General features: G+C 39.6%; 1 long non-coding RNA gene across 1 annotated transcript in view; it reads left to right on the forward strand.

The window, feature by feature from the left end:
- Window positions 1-14,372, forward strand: part of LOC117947508 — a 1,113,976-nt gene that overhangs the window by 858,735 nt on the left and 240,869 nt on the right. The window lies entirely within an intron of this gene.

The raw sequence follows: 14,372 nt of genomic DNA on the forward strand, positions 1-14,372 counted from the left end.
CTGTCTAACAGAAACAAGCCAAAGGTCAGTGCTGAAGTCTCTTAACAATGGAAATAGACATATTTGACTTGAAAAAAAGGGTGACCTCTGCTGTGGAATTTGTAAAAAATATCTATTGGGGTTTTAGCATGAGAAAGATACAATAATCAACCCTTGAGAGGAAGAGGCTGTGAATGGATTCCACAATCAAAGAACTGAAATCTGCCCCTCTCTTTACTGCATGATCCAGAGAGGAGGAGAATGGAAAATCATGAATAAAAGAGGTATAGAAAAAGAGCAGGGTGGAAGGTGAAAGAATGCCATAGACAGAGCTGGTGGTGGGAGGGGATGAGAGGCTTTGGAGAGCGATGGGACTGAGCAGTTGAAGGGTTGACGGGTTTGGGTCTGATAGCTCGACGTGCATCACTGATCCCGGTCCACTCTCGGTCCATACACGCTCGTCCCCCTATTCTAACTCTGGCATTCAGAATCCCTTTCCCACTGGGAAGGTCAAAGCCCTATTAAGAGAGCATTTTGTTGCCATTTTGTGTTTGTTGTGAGGATAGTGAGTGGAAAGGGCAGCCTGGTAATAGAAAGAATTTGCTTCTGCAGCCTCCCTCTCTACCAATTGAGATTCCAATAGTTCCCACTTGGGTTCTCACTGCTCCCACACACATAGGCTTTGAAACTTGTCTAGACAGAGGCAGTTTGTTCATCCATGTGGAAAGTTAGCTCCTCTGTTTTCAAGGCACTTTTAGAAACAAGTTGCCAAAAAAGTGGGCAATAATCATATTTTTATGCTAAACACATAAACACAAACCACTTTTGGCCAACTTTTTCAAGTGAAGTGAGTAAATTTGTATCTGTGTGTGAGTTTATATGCACATGTGTTGGCCCACATGTACACATGTGCCGATGTTATTCTTTTATGTTCATTGGCACAGGTGCACGCTGCAGTGTAGTCCACAACTTTGAAGAGGCCAGTTCAGGAAGTCAGGAGAAATAGGAGGTGTTTTCAGGAAAGAAGTGGAGGACCAGTGAAAAGTAGAGGTGAATTTGTACTTACACCAGATGGAATCTACTAGTGGTTTTCATGGTTGCGCCTTATATCACAATTATTCTTACTGTAAGAATTTAAACAATAGCATATGACTGCAGACATTTCTATTAATGCTTTGGTGAGAATGGTTGCCTTACTGCTCTCGGTTCTGCAGGCCTGACTTGTGTCCTGTTCTGTCTACAGTTATTAGTGTGTCTAATAGTGTTTCTATTTAGATGGTAGCTTAGCTGTTTGACCCCCACGCTGCAAAACCTCCTACTTGTGGTTAAAATGTGACGGGAAAAAGATGCAGCAATTAGACTCCTATTGGGGTAGAGGAAGAACTGGGGAGTCTTTGGAGCCAGAGTGGGAATCTCTGTCCTGTACGCGTAGCAAGTTAGGGGAGCTGTAATCAAAATCATATAACAGTCTTTGAAATTACATTTTATTTCCAGTATGTCAGTATTTATAGTACGCAGACTATGTTCTTCATAAATCTTGAAATGTCGCCTGAAACCTCTCATCTCGGGTAGGTCTGTTGCAGCATGGTGACGGGCACCAGGAAGTGATTGGGTGTGACACAGAAAGCGCTATTTTAGTTCTTGGTTTGTGCTGAATAGTGCTGTTAGCATAAGAGAACAGAAATATATCCATCTCCAAGGACCAGAGTCAGGAAATGCAGCACAATGACTCCATACATTTGACCTATTATTGTGTTGCACACTCAAAAAAAATGTCGGCAGGATTTGTTGTGGTAATGTCAGCTTAAAAAGTCTATGATTTATGGTTTCAGTGTGGTAGCTGTGGTGGGTCCATAGGTTTTATGTCTGCCTGTCATTACACCGAATCTTTCTGTGTGTTTGAAGGTGCTAATCAAAGGTTAACATCCCCAGATTATGAGAGTTAGGCCATGGATCGCAAACTATGCTCAGCCTGAAATGTTTGTTGGACTGTGGTGGACATAAACATGAATGCTGTAACCAAAGCCACATCTTTCGCTGGAAAACAATGATGTCATTTCCCAGACCCAATACTATTTTTTACTTTCTCTCGCCCTCATTGGAGAGTCTGGAGCGTGGTCTCTTTGTGGTGAAGTTTAACATAGCAATGGCGGCTGGCACCAGCCAGGGCAGCCTCTGCTGGAGTTCTTGGTTTACTTTTATATCTAATTGCTCACCACACATGTGACAAATGACGCCAGATGCCACAACGGAGAGAAATCCAGCTCTCGAAGAATTATTGGCTCCAGAGAAACAGTTGGCCTTATTTATAGAAGCCTTTTTTACTAGATCTGGCCCCAGGGAGTGGAGAGTGACTGGCCAAGTGCCAAAGCATTCTGTGGCACGTGTGAACCATTAAGTGTACTGGGATAATTCAGTCAGGTGTGTGGCGCAGCAGGTTGTACTGTGTGAGTGTGTATTAGTGAGTGTATATAAAGGTGATAAATCTTAACTCAAAATGTGCAATGGTTACACTGAAAATAGTGTGGCTTATTGCATACATTTAAAGTATCGATAAAAGTATCAGTAAGTGCTTGCAGATCTCTAGTTATTTTCAAGCAATTCCCAGCTTTAAAGGGATAGTTTAGATGTTTTGAAGTGGGCTTGTATGAGGTAGTCAGCATGCCCCAGTTTGGAGAAGCAGGCAAGAGTAGACTTTGGTGTTTTAAAGTATCAGTTAAAATAAACCAAAGTCACACAATATCATCAACTTTATTTCATGAACTTTATCGTCCGACTCAAGGTCCATTCAGAAGACATGACATACACCATACATTAACAAGAGAAAGCTAAACATAAACAGAGAAGTAAAAACAAAATTAACAACAAAACTGCATTTCTATAAAAGACACAAATACCAGTGTTTCCATAATGTCTGGTATTGTATGGCACTAAACCTAGGATTTGCCAGCAGCATAACAATGAGGTAGATAAGACTCCTCAATAATGCTTGTATAATAAATAATAAAGTCTGGAAAACAAAGATCTTTGTCCTCTTTTGTCTCACATATCAAGACAGCACTATTTTTGGCATTATACAACACACCACATTTCACCCCATATTCAGAGCAGATATTCTGTAGCTGCTGAAAACTGCCACCGCTGGGAGGAGAAATTGCCAGATCATCAGAATACATTAAAATATTAACCCAGATGTTTCCAATCATACAGCCAGTTCTGCATCTTGTCAATTGGTTGGATAATCTATGTACAAGTTGAAGAGTTGAAAGGAGGCAGAGACTGTATTTCTCCATTTAACCTGCATACTCTGGTTGGCATACCAGTATGCCTGGATTCTTTTAATGCTGCATAGATTCATTCTGTCATATGTACCCATTTGTGGCCTCCTTCGAGGCATAGATACACAAATCAGTACCAAGCCAAATTGATTGTCAGTGGTTCCAACATAAGGACATGGGCGACCAAGCAATATCATTTCCAGTACTTAAGATTCACACTGGCTAGGGCTTATGGCTTATAATTATCTCCCAATAAACTCCCAACAAACTAACATATCAAGGCAGCCCTGGACCAGCAACTCCTGTGTTCTGGATTTACAAATTACATTTTTTTTCAAAGGAGTCTGGTGGCTTTGAAGAGAGCATATGGATATAAGGGCCTCAGTTTACTGTTGGAAATGGCTGACTGATTTCTAGGTAAAGCAATCTGTAAACATAAAGAATATTCTAAATACAGTGTACACTTATTGTAATCCAATGAAGATTTGTTTAGGTGGGCCTTTTTTTAGGTATGTTTTGCAGTTGGCCCCCGTCCACAGGCCCCGGGTCTGCAGGCCGCCATCTACTGTAGTTAATACACTGACTATGTACCTCATACAACCCCACTTCAAAAAATCCAAACTATCCCTTTGAGTAGTCATGAAATTGAAATAATAAGACTTTTTTCAAAGCTGACATTTCACAGCTGATTTTGATCATGTGTTTAGCTAATAATATGAGCTGTGTTCCATTTGTACTTATGGTTCTGTAAATACAGTATTGGGTGTTTGGCGTTTGCTCAATGTGCAGATTCTAGCTGTAGGCATACGCAGCAGAAAAGATGTAAAATTCCATTAGTGCATTTTTAAACACAAACACCAAAAATACATACACATTCACAAACATGCATGCATACATAAAAAAACCACACCAGTAACCAGATAGTGTGTGTGGCCTGTGCGTTCTAATATTATCTGAAACTAAAAAACACATGATCTTTTTTTAAATACATGACAAAAGATCATATCAGTGCTGCTGATTCTACCTCAGAGGCTGGGGGGGGGGGTTGTGCGGTGTTTGAACTCTATCCTGGCTCAGCTCCCCATGGTATGCAGACCAGGGGTTATTGGCATCCACAGCTTAAGACTGCAGCCCAGATGAGCCCTACTTTACTCTGTTCTCTCTGTGCCCCGTGCTCTGCTCACAGGAAATTAGGGAGAAAAAAAGCAAGGCATTAACTCAAAGACATGATTTGGTCATAAAAATGAATGAAAGTCGTTTGTGAAACTCTAATATGTCACTGACATTAGGCTGCTGTATTTTCTGTTAAACAATGCTCTCAAATGTTTGTGTTCTGGGAGTGCTGTGTCTGTGTTGAAAGTCAAAAAAGAAAAACAGATTAGAAGCACTGATGCCAATTCCACCAGAGTGATAAAAGCCTTCATCGTGATCCTAGATGACAGCCCGGTAAATAGTCCCTCTCGGCCTGCAGCTCCTGCCAAACGTGCTTTTTTCTTCTTCTGTCAGTGGTATTGATAAATCATAAACTCACCACACAGGCAGACAAGCAAGACTGCTGCATTCTATGGAGACCAATTCACTGTGCTCCTTGTATGCCTGCATGTGGGAGTAACAAATTCACTTTTGAAAGTTACCAAAAAAGTCTTAAATGGAAGTTTTTTCATGCCCAGAAAACTGGTGTTGAATATAAAATAACAAGCTGTTTTTAGTTCCCGACTCATACTATCATGAACGTGGTTTTTAGTTTCTTTTTTAACTAGAATCAAAGCTTATCCAAAATCTTAATGATGTATGAAATGTAACAGCTAAAACTTAAACTAGCATTAAACTGCCTTACCCCTTGTTTCAAGCTCACTGTTGATGTTGCTGGAGTTGGAATTAAAGCAGCTGATTTCACCAGTGCATGCAGGGAATCCCCATCTTCACAGTGTTTCATCAGCTTTCTTTTGTGTTTTCCTTTTGTTTTCTCAATGAGGCTCTAAGTTGAAAGGGTTGTTGGTTTTAATTATTATTTCATAATGTTGCTGTTGTGAAGCCCTTTGAGACTGCAACTTGGATTGAGGAATGTACAAAAAAACCTAGCTTGACACGGCTTAAATTATAGACACTGGTTTGAGAAGATTGCCAAAAACACATTTTCAGAATTCCTGTTGCAAATGATAGTCTGAACATCATTGTGGTTGTATTCGTTTCATCAGAAGTGTTTTCCTTTTTTCTTTTTTGTTTGCTTGACAGCGTCATAGAGCCGCATTTCCACTTCATGGTATAGTGTGGCACGACTCAACGCATCTCACTTGGAACTGTTATTCTTTGGTGTTGCATTGGAGATGCGACATCGCTATGCCGAGCAGCTGAGATATCCCGCTTACACTGACAGGGTACCACCTTCAGTGGAAAACCAAATATTGGAAAGCAACCGGTAGCAGAAGTGACTCAAGTCAAGTCAAGTTGAGCAGAACAATGTAGTGTAAACGAGACACAGCTTAACTTTAGGTTACAATGTCTTCATTATGTGTGTGCATGTTTTAACTTTAACTTTGTGAGGCTCATTGTCTTTTTACATATTTGGTTTAACCTCACTTCTTCATTAACAACATAACAGAACAGGCGGCGTTCAATCATATCTATTTTAGTATCTTCTTTTTTCTTTGCGAAACTTTTGTCTCACTCTCTGCATTGAGAGATCATTTACCATTAACCGTTTGAGCTCTTTCTGTTTTTGGAGACTAAAAGTAAATGACTGTGTGTTTGGAGTTGTGTTTTTGACTGACACTCCAAAAGGCTTTTCAGTTGAAGGCTTCTTACAAAGGCGGGCCAGGAGAGACCAGTTGGCACCAGCCATTGATGCTGTGAAAAAGTAAAAACTTGTTGTAACTCTTGATGCATGGTCTCATTGTAAAGGGTGGATGTGAACCATCAGTGTGTCTCAGAGGGTGGTGAAACTGGCACTAATTGTAGTTAACACACTATACAGAATCGGCTTTAAAGAGAACAGCTGGAGAAATAGGCTGGTCCGTCTCAATTAAATTCCTCCATTATGATGGAGTGATGAAAGGGGTGGAGGAGTCGTTATGGCATCTGAAGGATAGAAGAGAGAGAAAGACTACTTTTTGGTGTGTACGATGTGTATTTGAGGGGTGGAGGAGAAGAGATAAAAGAAAAGCCAGAAAGATGAGTGATTTTCAAAGATTTGCCAATGACTGCTTTAGTAATGTGAGTTTATGCCCCTTTAAAGTATTCACCTCATGTGAACTGTTAACAACCCCCCAAGTGTGTGGGAAAAACACACACTTCAAAGTGCATACATGAGGGCCCTCACAAACACGTATATCTTTACACACCACTCAAAGTTGTGAGAGTGATTGGCTCATTTCTGTTGTTTTCACCACAACCCCAGGAAAGGGAACAAACACAAGAACGCAAGGCTGCTATTGTGTACTCCAGCCTCCACCAGAGATAAGAAAAGGATAAGAGACGAAAATAACCGAAGCCTATTTATTAGATTGATTTATTTTCTTGTTAAGTGTGATAACCCAATCTTAGGTAAGATGACAGAACAGAGTTTTTTTCAGGGCCCTTGTGTGAGGAGGGCCCAAAAAGATACAAAAATGAAGAGCTTTGGATATGGGGAGGGTCCCACAGAAAATGTCTTTCCGGGTGGCCAGATAGCTCAGTTGGTAGAGTGGCTGTCCATTTATAGAGGTTTATTCCTCAACGCAGCGGGCCCAAGATTGATTTCAACCTGCGGCCCTTTGCTGCATGTCATTCCCCTTCTCTTTCCGCTTTCATAACTTCAGTTGTCCAAATAAAGGCTGAAAATGCCCAAAAAATACATTTAAAATAAACGAAAACAAGAAAATGACTTTCTACAGGACGCAGAATGTTGTGCTACACCCCCGAGAGTGAGTAAAAAGTTATGGCCAAGACTTCTTCCACCCCATCACCCACTTAAGCCACAGCAAAGATCTTAAACTCGTTGACCCTGAGTGGGCCAAATACTGTGAAAGCCTGTTTCAAGTCTCTCCAAATAACAATAATCCTTCTTTATCATGTGTGTCTATTTTGCTTTTGGAGAGGTTTCAGAGAGAGTGAAAAAAAGGTAAAGACCACGTCTTACGCACATGGAGAAAGTTATGCCTGTTCACACAGCCTGCAGTGCTATCATAAGGCACATCGGCCTGGTGTGGTAGTTTCTCTAGGGAAAAAAAAACACACAACCTGTACGGTACATACCAGTCTGAGCCATGGATACTGGCCGACTAAAAAACAATAACATTTAGCCTTCCAATATAGCCAAAAGATTTGCTTTTGTTGTAAGAATGAGCACTGTTTAACCTAAGGATAGTGAGAAAAAACATAAATATGAAGGAGAAGCTACAAAATCTTGCATATTTACAGCTAATGTAATCAATAATTACATTACAAACATTATTTGAAGGCACACATTTCTGTTTTATGATTATATGAAAAGGAAAACACAAGAACAGTTTTCGTCTCACAGGGTACAAGTAAAATAAAGAAAAAAAATACAATGAGTTCATTCAAGAAACACTGGAGGAAGTGGGGGAGAAGTTTGACTTGGTGAGAGCAGTCCTTTGCTGTTTTCTTTTTTCTTTATCTATTAAAAAAGTTTACACAGGTGGGAATTGACTTTGCTAATATGAACTCAATCCTTTAAAATATTTGTTGGTGCATAAATGAAAGGTTAACACTGGGGTCTGTGTTCAATAACTTCCATGCAAGGTTTCTATCACTCATCTTGATGTATCATTATTGTAAGGGTAGTAAAGTAAAAGCCTCGCGTAGCTTTATACAGGGAATGCCTTGTGTTGCAATAACGTAGAGTGTTTACCTTCTGGCAACTCTGGCTAAACTTAAATTATGTGCGCAAGTTTGTGCATGTGCATGCATGAGTCCACGTGTGTGTTTAGTCTCCCTCTGCGTGCACATGCACATGTGCCTGTGTTTGTGCTTGCTGGTGTGTGTGCATGCCCATCACTCAGCCTTCAGCTGGGCAAACCTGGAGGATTGCGTCACAAGCAGAGAAAAGAGCAGTCCAGGCCAGTAAACTAGTCTTTAATTGCTTTGCAACTGGGAACACATTGCTGAGGAAACAAGGGGCTCATTGTGAGTCTGTGTTCATCTCAACACACCTCATATTTTCTACAGACTTCTAACCCCCACCAGCTCTGCAGCATTTACTATAAAACACAAAGCCAGCAATTAAAGTACTAAGTGTTTGCATGCATGATCACATGCAGACACGCTTAACATGTGTGTATGTGCTTCTACATGTTGATGTATTCCTTCAGCAGGTAGTGATGCTGCATGTGACAATGTTTGAGCACTGAGGATTGATGGGAAGTCAGCTTTGCTTGCTGGAGGATGAAGAACAGCATTGTGCTTCTGTGTTAAACTCTGAAGGAGCTGTGATGATGAAGTACTGAAAATGAGTGAGATTGAAATGTGTGTGTATGTGTGTGTATGTCTCATGATAGATCTGGGCTGGGTGGTGGTGGTCTGGATATGATGTGAACCAGATGTGGACTGGATGCAGACTATTGTACCCACTGGAGGGTGAATGAAGCCTGAGCGCCAGCATCGATTACAAATCCAATGTAATTTTGTATTTTTTTTTTTGCAACCACATTTGGCAGAGTGTGCTGGCATATATGAGATCATGATTCATAAGACTGACCCATAAATCATCTAGACTGCATAAAGCTAGTAATGTCGCAGGGCTCAGCAGTTTAAGAATACTGATATTATTATGGTCATTAAAAGCTGTATTCAATAAATGATGTAAAACATGGTGATACTGTTTAACCTGTAAACCTCCAGGCCAACTGTGTTACACTTCAATTGATGTAGAGATCAATATGGAGTTGTTATTTTGATATTTGTTTAAAACAACTTTTCCAGGAAAACCACCAGAGAAAAAACATCTGAAATACTAAATGGGATTTCATGACAAAACCCACTGTCTAAAATGAGCGGAAATTCTTTGCAGAGCTTCTAAATTAGCAAAATCTAATCAACCTATGTGCTCTAGACAGAGTACATCGGGTTCTAATCGGTGTGTAGAATACTACATGCATGAGTGCCAATCCAATTGCCAATCTCTTTAAATTTGGTATATTTTCAGAGAACACTGAATCAGAGAAAGAATAAACTCATTCAAGGGGTTCAGATGTTTTCAACTTGTGAATAAAAGAACAATGATGTATGAACTGGACAGTTGTGAAAATGAGCAAACTCATGTGGAACAAATTTTCATCATTTTATGAGTACAGAGTCTGCATAGTATATGTAAAGCTTTGACCTCAGCACCCTCCACTAAGCCAATCTTCTCTGTGGGGGCCAAGCACCAGTCGCTGTGTAGCCCATCCTCCCACTGGGCATCTCCAACTACTGAGGAAAATACACATGAATGCATAAATCTAAACTCAGCAATCCTCAGATATGCCAAATCTGGCTGAGACACACCAGCTACGATGCATTTGATTATGCATGTTGGTGCAGTTTCTTCTAATGAAGTCTTATGTAGCATTAATAATAAGCAGATGACCATCAGTAACCTTCGTGATGAGTGCAGCTGTAATGTAGCAGCAGCACAATCCGTAGAACAGGAACACTATACATTTAGATCTAACATTTTAGAAGCAAGCTGTCACATAGATGTTTCTCAGTTAAGAAATGCAGTGCAAGAACAGTCATGTTCATGTACATAATTGCTAACATTCCCAATGTGCAAAATTGGCCTCCGCTAGAGTCATCCAAACAACACCATAGGTAAATAAATATACCCATGATCAATTCAGACCAGAAGTATAAATATGAGCACTCATATTTGCCTACTTCAGCTGCATTAAAGTATCACAATGCATCATAAGGCGTCTGTCAAACAAAATCTAGAATAATTGACCATAGCTACTTGCAGTGGCGGACTAGGAATGAAACATGGCCCCAGCTTCTGGCTCAGCAGCAGCTCACTCAATTTGATTTATTTCCTCTGTAATATTCTAGTACTCTAAGATACTGCAAAGGAATTTACAATTAATGTCATTACAAATAAGTGCCTATAAGGAGCAGAATTGAACAGTCAGCAGGCCATTGCTTTGCTCACAAGCAAATCTGTGGGATGTTTGTGACTAGTCAGCTGAACTGTATGATATGTGGTTGATTATTGTCAAACGATGCAAAAAAAAAAGGCATTGGATGTAAAAAAAAAAACTTGTTCTTAACTGGTGTTATTGGTGCAAAGATTTGTGCAATTGTAAATGATGAATACACATAGAGAGCCTCATATTGCAGTGCATCAATATCTTGTACTTGTTTGCTACCTAGTGTTAGAAACTAAAATTAAGATTTCACACAAAGAGCCACAGATATTAGCAGACAACAACCAGCTTTCTCATCTCTTCTCCAGGACATTTACAGGTCATCTCCAGCTCACACTGGAACTTTGTTTCAGCTGCAGCTGTTGTCGCATTCTCACACCCAAGATGCTGCTGCCACCACAGACTCAATGAAGTGTCTATCTGTCCAAAACACATATGACCCTCCCCTCTCTCTCTATAACTCCTTTATCTCCTTTCACATTTATTTGAACAGACCTGGATGGACGGTAAACACTGACATACTTGACATGGAGCGACAACAACATTGAGAAGGCTGTTGGGGACTTGTGTCTTTTTGCAAAGAGAAAAGGAAAAAGCCACTGTTGTGCATTCATGTGTAAACACTTAAAGGCCATTACATTCCCACACCTACATCTTTATGAGTTCATATCCTGGTGGTCCTATTGTGAAAACGTAGCTCTTTCCATTACAGGAAGGCCCCTTTGACCCCTGTGAAAATCATCCCCCCCCCCCCCCCTTTATATGAGGGTCTGCAATGGCTAAATCCACAATGGTTACTTGGTGTATTGTTAAAAAAGATCACCTTTTCCCAACTGAGCTAAACACACTTCAAACCATTGAGAAGTACATAAAGAAAAAGAACATTTCATATCACTAGTACCGAAATTCCAACAGTGAGCTTGTGCAGGGTGCAATCACTCAGAGTAAGAAGCTAATTGAGCAAATGTGTTTTCAGGGCTTTTAGGATAAAACAAACTCAACATGTGCCTCATCAGTTCTTGTGATAGTGATCCTTTCACTCCATGAGAATGCTTACCATCCACAAGCAAAAACAGACTACTTCTTCTCTCCTTCGTTGAAAAACCAACAGTGGATCTTCAATGCCCTCAGAGTGGACTGATGTTAACAAGCAGATTTTTTAGTGGAAGTGATTGAGAGTCATACCAATAAGGAATTAACACAAGTGGCTTAATTGAACATTAATTTCTATTTACATCAAATGTGTTAATGTAAAAATGTTGCTTTTTCACATTTTACAACTAATTTGCCTCACTCTCTGGTTCTCAGATATATGCGCCACACTGCGAAATGATTTTATTGTACGTGTGCACCAACTGTCTTGGCCTCACCTAAGGAATAGGGAAAGAAATGATGGCTATATGCCTGGAATCCATCCATTTTCTCTACCTCACTATATATATTTCCCCTGTGTCAAAATCCAATGAAAGTGTATCCTGTAAAAATCCTAGAGAAGGCTGAAAGCACATGATGAGGATGGTTCAAAGAGGGGTTAGTGCAATGAAACTAATTGAGTGGTGTGCTGCTTTGCTAAAGTGGATTGACTTACTTTTTCTTTCTTCCCTGTGGACTGTGTGCAGAGACACAACACGTTGATGGCTCCTAACAGGCACTGGGGGCTAAAGGGAAACAAACCGGACATAGGCTGTTTGTCACTTGGAACCTGAGTCCAAAATTATATAAAGATAAGGAAATTGCACATATTATGTGTATTTGTGTTCACTGTATTCTGTATAAAGACCAAAATATTATATCAGGCAATGCTCAAGAGGCTACATACCTTTCAAATGGTGCATGAATGTTATCTCAGATTTCAGAGTATGGAATCAGACAGGAGCAGATAAGGTACTTATTGGAACTACTCACAGATGGAGCACAAAAGACATAAAGTCCGTTATTGGAAGAATGACCGTCTTTTCTGCATGAAACACAAGGAAATGAATGAGGAAACCCAGATACGTGAGCCAAGAAAAACAGTTTTTGTTCCCTAATTAATGATTTAAACAGGGTATTCAATGTTTTGCTTACAGACATTATTATAAAGTTAATTCTTTTAGTGTTAATTGTCGTATTTGGTATGTTTTGGTTGGCTTTTATGTTGTTTGATAAGGCCCATGTGATTCTATTTAATGCTTTAAGGGATCATAAACTCATAAAATAACAGGAGATTCACAGATATTTCCAGTTTTTCTAAACATCTGGACAGTTTGCTGGGGCAGACATCTGCTTCAAATTGTGCCAGTCTTTTCTGGGAAAAATGGTGTTTCAGTGCAGAGCTGTCTGCCAAAACAGACAAAGATTTAGGAATAGTTTCCTTTTCACTGTCTTACTTTTCTAGCGAGGTGACAGATTCTAGAGCGACAGGATGAATCTTCAGCAGGAGGAACACTTCTGCAGCTTCACACTGTAGAGCTTTGAATCTGTGCAGCTTTAACGGACAAAAGGAGCCTCAGCAATTCCATAATGTAGTGCATATACCATGGAATAAGATGAAAGGCCATAAAGAACTATAACTAAAATATTAAACTTGTCAAGTACACATCTCCATGGCTGTCTGAGTGCTCTTAGGTTGGAAACATATGCATTTGGAAATTCTTCCACTTATGTGATGTGTGTCTTAGCATACCGTTAAACTGTGTGCTTTTCTTTCACACTGACCTGTAAAAAAAGAATAAATAAGGCAAGGTAATTGATGTGTAGCCCACACATAGGTGTGAATGGCAATGCAAACCAATCGTCCAGACGAACAGGCCATTTCAGACACAGTCTTTTCCTCCAAGTCTTCCTTCTCACTTTAGTTTTTAAAACTGACTACACTCACTGAGAAATCACGCTTGGGCTTCCTGTCTAGTCATCGTCCTCTTCCTGGTAACGCGAGGACTAGAAAAGATAAAATTGTGTGTGATCCATGTCTTTGTTGTATCAGAATTTACAACAGGAAGAATTCAAATAATTCCAAAAGAAACCGCTGTGTTCTTTTTTTTCTGATCAAATATTTTATTATTCAATTAACAGATGATACACTAAGACATAAGAACATGTCCTAGTACCTAAAAACACAGAGAGGAAAGACAGGGAGAGGGGAAGATCTAATAAAATCACAATTTAGAGAACTGAAGGGCTGATAAATCATTCAGAATCAAAACACTGTCAGTAACAGATACAGTGTCATTAATCAAGGCAGATATTTTGGAAGCATCATTGTTCCAGACCTGACAACTAACACAAATGTTGTATATTTTGGACCCAAGAGTTCTCAAAGTGCCATGGATATGGAAGACCTATCAACCAATGTGTGTTCCAGTCTAGTTTAAGGTTTAGGTTATGGTTATTTACAAACTTTTAATCTTTTTATGGTACGCACTATAGTTTAGAATTGTGTTCACCCTGTTGAGCCAACTACTCACAGAGGCAAAGAGGCACTTTTCCATAGTGTTCAAGTTTGGGGAACTTAGACAAATTTGCATCATGTCTTTAGAGATTTAACTGTAGAGGTATGGATTAAACTGTAAAGTCAAAAAGGGACGGAGCAGTCAGATTAGCTGTGTTGCACCATCAAAGCTTTATGTTTCCATTTTGTCACAGACAAAACTAGCTACGACCAACATTACAAAAGTTTCTATGTTAAAAAGCTTCCAGGATCACCTATTTTCGAGCTATTGAGAATGCAAAAAGAATTTTTACTGGTGTACTTGGGCTCTAACCCTAGAATTGCCAATGATTTTTTTTTAGCAGATTTTTTTTTTTGTGATTTTAGTCTTTTCTAAATAAAAAACATAGCAACTCCAAATATTAAAACAACGATCTTGTCTCCCTTAGTTTCAGAGACATATTTTAGGGCTCAACAAACATTAATGGAGACACTGACACTGTTATTGTAAAAACTGAATTAATTTGCGTAATTCCCTGGGCAAACCTTCTAAATGACACAGGAGACAGTTAATCATGAATTCAA

Source organism: Etheostoma cragini, chromosome 7 (assembly GCF_013103735.1).
Source record: "Etheostoma cragini isolate CJK2018 chromosome 7, CSU_Ecrag_1.0, whole genome shotgun sequence".
NCBI classification, from domain to species: domain Eukaryota; kingdom Metazoa; phylum Chordata; class Actinopteri; order Perciformes; family Percidae; genus Etheostoma; species Etheostoma cragini.